This window comes from Citrus clementina, unplaced genomic scaffold (genome assembly GCF_000493195.1).
Source record: "Citrus clementina cultivar Clemenules unplaced genomic scaffold, Citrus_clementina_v1.0 scaffold_3, whole genome shotgun sequence".
NCBI classification, from domain to species: Eukaryota; Viridiplantae; Streptophyta; class Magnoliopsida; order Sapindales; family Rutaceae; genus Citrus; species Citrus x clementina.
The window spans coordinates 34778365-34783806 of NW_006262339.1; the positions used below are offsets into that span (position 1 = coordinate 34778365).

The following is a 5442-nucleotide window of genomic DNA, read 5'->3' on the forward strand; positions in this document are numbered from 1 at the left end:
TGGGCTAATAGTGTTGTAATTGCATCTATGTTATATACTCCTACTGCTTTTCTCGCTACAATTTGTCTAGTTGATGGCCACTGAGAGTTATTGTTAGTAATTCTCTCCAAAATTTCATAGGCTTCAGTGTAAGATTTAGATAATAAGGCTTCATTTGCTGAAGCATCGACCATCAATCTCGTACTTGGATTCAACACATTGTAAAAGGTTTCTAGTTTTATGCAACAGGAATGTCATAGTGAGGACATCTTCTGAGCAACTCTTTAAATCTTTCTCAAGTCTCATACAAGCTCTTATCTTCAAGTTAGTGAAAAGAGGTAATCTCGTTCCGCAATTTTGCATTCTTGGTTGGTGGAAAATATTTCATCAATAATTTGTTAGCCAAGTCATTCCATGTAGTGATGGAATCAGATGGTAAAGAATTCAACCATGCTCTTGCTTGATCTCTTAGGAAGTAAGGAAAAAATCTAAGTCTCAGAGCATCCTGTGATGCTCCAGCAATTTTAAAAATGTCTCAGAGCATCCTGTAATGTTCCAGCAATTTTAAAAACACCACTCACCTAAAAAAAAAAAACTTAAGATAGAGTTGAGGATCTTCAGATGGCAGTCTGTTAAACTGACCCACTATTTGCAGCATCTGAAACATCACAAGTTTAAGTTCAAAGTTGGCAGCTTCCACTTTAGGTCTGATTATTCCAGGGTATACAACTTGAGGAGTTAACACAATATAATCTCTGATAGCCTTGTCTCAGTCATCTGCCATGTAAATGATATTGTTGTTGCCTGATTGTCTCTGATTAATGTGCTCATTTTGCCCTTCTTGAACATTGATAGGTTGTAGTGACTCGTAAGTATCCAAGTTTCCCAAATCTTGCAAGTTATCCATTTCTGAAGCAGTTTTTGAATTTCTTTGCTCTCTTCACAATCTCCTTACAGTCCTTTCAATATCATGATCAAATTGAAATTCAACAGATCTTTCTTTGCCCATGCAAGTTTTGATCTTTCAATAAATAGAACGAATTAAATCAAATTGGCACTGTCAAGATTAACTTCACAATTCGAAAATAAACAATCACTCCCTGGTAACGGCGCTAAAAACTTGTTGGTTATTTTAACTCAATTGCTATTGATATCAATGTGTAAGTGTACACAACAAGTAATAAAGTGATGAATATTCAAAATCGTCTCCACAAGGACTGTTATTAGTAGAAATGCTACAGCAATCACGATAGTGCAAACTTTATTCTATCTAAAAAAATATTAATAAAGTTGATTGACTAATGAAATTAACAACTTAACAAAGTAAATGTAGTAATGAAGTAAGTTTGTGCAAAAAGAATTCAATAAGAATAAGGTAGTTGAATGATCAAACTCTCTTCATGGGCTGATTGTTTTGTTCAAACTAACACCATTTGCTACAGCAACTCCTATAGTACTGGGCAGAATCACTTTTGAAATTCTAGTTATGCAACCCAAGAGGGGGATGAATTGGGATATTAAAAATTATTCAATTTTAAAACAAAACACAATGCAAATCTAAGACGGATTTAAAGTAATAACAAATAAATTAATCAAGCACAACAAAAAGAGTAAGGGAAGAGAAAATAAACACAATGATTTTTATGTGGTCCAGCAATCACCGCCTACGTCCACGCCTCCAAGCTCACCGGGCTTGAGGATTTTACTAAGCAAGCCTCCAAGGATTCAAATGGTGTCGTTGAGTAAACGGTTAGCCATTTTCAGTAAACAGTTAGCCGTTTGCTATAGTGATCGCTACAGTGAAATTATTTTTTAAAAGTATAGTTTTACCCTAAAACTTTCTATAATTATTCTATGGCCCAAATCGTCATAAAACTTTACAAATAAGTCCATTTCCAGAGTTTCAAAATTTTTTTAATTTAAACTATTAATTGAAAACAACTAATTTCATAAAATTATTTTTCCATTAAATATAAAACATTTATATTATGAAAATAATGATTTATTTAAAATAATTTGAGCTTTTAAAAACTTAATCATTCTTAATCTTATTTGTTATCATCCAAATCAACATTATGGATACATTTATGCTAACAATCTCCCCTTTTTTGATGATGACAAACCTTAAATGTATTTAAATAATGATTCCACAAATTGCTCCCCCTAAATGTAAGCTCCATTTACAATTTGCCAATTTACTAAATTAACAAATTTAAATACATGTATTCTTCTCCCCCTTCATCATAAAAAAGAAAACTTAATGGAAAAGAGAGAGAGTAGAAATTTTTACAATGTCAAAAACATGTATTCTTCTCCCCCTTTATCATAAAAAAGAAAACTTAGTGAATCTCCCCCTAACAACAAGCATCACCTCAAATACAAGTTTAGTAATATCACTTCCAAAATATCATATAAAACAATGTAATCAAATCATCATCATATCTCAAAATCATCACCATAATCACATATCAACCATAAATAAATGCTCAAAATACATATTATCCAAAATCATATTGTATGCTCTCTCTAAATATATGGCCAATTTAAAATTTTAACCAAAATAATTTTATCCAAAAATATATCATATTTAGCTCCTCCTTTATCATAAAAAAGAAAAGACATATAGATGCAATAACAAGACAGATATTACTCATTTTGTGCGAGCAAAAATTTCGACAGAGTCTCCCCTTAAAAATGAACAAATCCTCAAATTCACAACATGATTAAAAACGCTTCCATATAAGTTTAAACAATTATAACAAACCAACAACTCCTTCAATTCATCAAGCAACACACATATAATCATCAATCATCAAAATCATCAAGAAATCAAATCATCCCAAGTTCATGCCGAATTTTTGAAAATTGTTCTTCCCAAAGAGATTTTGATTTCTTTACCAAATTGGCATGCATATTATCAACTATCCAAGCTCCATAATTACCAATCACATTTTATAAATCAAGACAACTAAACTCATCAAAGATCTAATGTGACATTTCAATATAACTTAAAAAATCTTATATGCTTAAAATTCTCGAAGTATATATTTTTTCCCTTTTTCGATATCATTTAAAACAAGTAAGGCATATTCAACAATACATCGATAAAGTACAAAAAATGCATCCATTCACTAATCATAAATTGCATAAGATCAAAGCTTCATCAAATACAATGTAATCATCAATGCACATTCTTTATCATCAAAACTTAAGTAAAACATAAGTACATAATGACAATATATAGATCATCAAAATCAACATAGCTATTAAGAAAAACCATTATTATAAGTAAAGAACAAGTGATCAAATTCATAAGTGCAACAAGTCATTTGTACGAATTTTATAAATGATATAACACAATTAATGGCATATGAATTCACACATACATAAGAGATGGACAATGATGATAGACAATTAAGAAGATGAAATAAAAGACCATACAATTATCAAAATCAAACAAAGGCATCATGATAAATCACTCAATGTTATACACAATGATAATTTCACCATGTTAATTTCACCATGTAAACATACAAGCATACTTTCGCAAAATCAAGCTATTATCATTTATCTACCATGATCCACTCAACATAATAAATAGGCAAGATAAGCTTATCCACATCATGTTAATGCACTTAATGTTATGATAAGATATGAAATACTTACTAAAATTAAAAGACTATCACTTATAATCAATAAGGCAATAATTGTTACCAAAACAATTAAATCATCTTGTTCCATCATTTTTGCTTAGACAATGATCAAGTGATTATCCTCATAATTGTTCATCAAGGAACTCTCCACCATTCCTTAATAGTGGTACCTACAAAGAAAACATTCACGTTGTGCCCTTTGGTACCCAAATACTCTTGGGTTCTTGAGTGTTAGATTTTATTCCTTTTGAAACCCAAATACATTTTACTCCATAATATAAATTTTTCTTAACTGGACCTCTAAAACTCATATGACCATTTTGATTGCAATAATGACATACAATTTGATCATTAATGGAGGTATTATTCACAAAGTAGTTCTTATAATACTTTTGTTTCAAATCAGGCTTATAGGCAATACCTCCTTTGTCAAATACACATTTTTGTGAATTAAGCAAGTTATCTAACATCTTTTGTCCATTTGTAAATTTTAAGACAATCTCATTTAACTCATTGCTCTTCTTCTTAAGCACTTCATTTTCTTTCATTAATTCATCAACATGTGATTTCTCATGCTCATAAGAAGTACATTGTTTACATTTAAATGATGCAATCCTATCATGTAACATTCCATTATCTAATTTCAATTATTTGATCTTTTTATTTAATGAAACATTCCATTTTTGCAAGGCATCTTTTTCATTTTTCAAGTCATCTACATGTAATTCTAGATGCTTGTGCGAAGTGCTACATTTCTCATTTGATAATGCAAATTTATCATGCCATGTTTTATTCTCTAGTTCTAGGCTTATAATCTTTGCACTTAGAGATTCATTTTCATTTGTGAGCTATACCATTTTCTTTTTAAGACATGTATTCTTTTTACCAATTTTCATCCACTCATCATGTAATTCTTTAAATGCATCATGTAATTCATCATAAGTAGGAAGATCACTTACCTCATCAAGTTTATCATCCGATTTATCTCCAATTGCCATAAGTGCCAAATTTGACACTTGATGAGATTCCTCGTCGTTTGTAGTCTTCTCATACACAACTTCAAGTTTTCTCCAAATTTCATAAGCATTAGAACAATTTGAAACTCTATTAAATTCCTTTTTATCTAAGGCACAAAATAAAGCATTCATAGCCTTGGAATTTAAAGACATATTTTTCTTATCCAACTCACTTAAAACATTCTTCATAGGAATGAATGAACCATTACAAATTATTTCCCAAATTTTATAGTCTAAGGCTTGTAAAAAGACTCTCGTCCTAGTTTTCCAATAAGGATAGTCATTACCATCAAAGAATAGAGGTCTAGTGGTAGATTGGCCTTCCATGAAGGCTGAGCTAATTTGAGTTGCTATGAATTTTTAACTCTAGATGGTTAAGTGTACACAAGAGCACCCCGCTCTGATACCAATTGATATTCTAGTTATGCAACCCAAGAGGGGGTGAATTGGGATATTAAAAATTATTCAATTTTAAAACAAAACTCAATACAAATCTAAGACAGATTTAAAGCAATAACAAATATATCAATCAAGCACAATAAAAAGATTAAGGGAAGAGAAAACAAACACAATGATTTTTACGTCGTTCGGCAATCCCCGCCTACGTCCACGCCTTCAAGTTCACCGAGCTTGAAGATTTCACTAAGCAAGCCTCCAAGGCTTCAAATGGTGTCGTTGAGTGACCATTACCGGCGATCGTGAGGGACATGGCAGTGATTAAACCTTGTAGTAGGTGAAAAATCCAAATAACCCAATGCATGTCAAATTTAGAGCCTTTTGGTTGATTCGATGTT

General features: G+C 31.1%; 1 non-coding gene across 1 annotated transcript; it reads left to right on the top strand.

Annotated features, from left to right (window-relative positions):
* Positions 1-230: 230 nt before the first annotated feature.
* Positions 231-337, top strand: LOC112100445. Its single transcript, XR_002906817.1, has one exon. It is a non-coding gene; the product is annotated as a small nucleolar RNA R71 (small nucleolar RNA).
* The last annotated feature ends 5105 nt before the right edge of the window (positions 338-5442 follow it).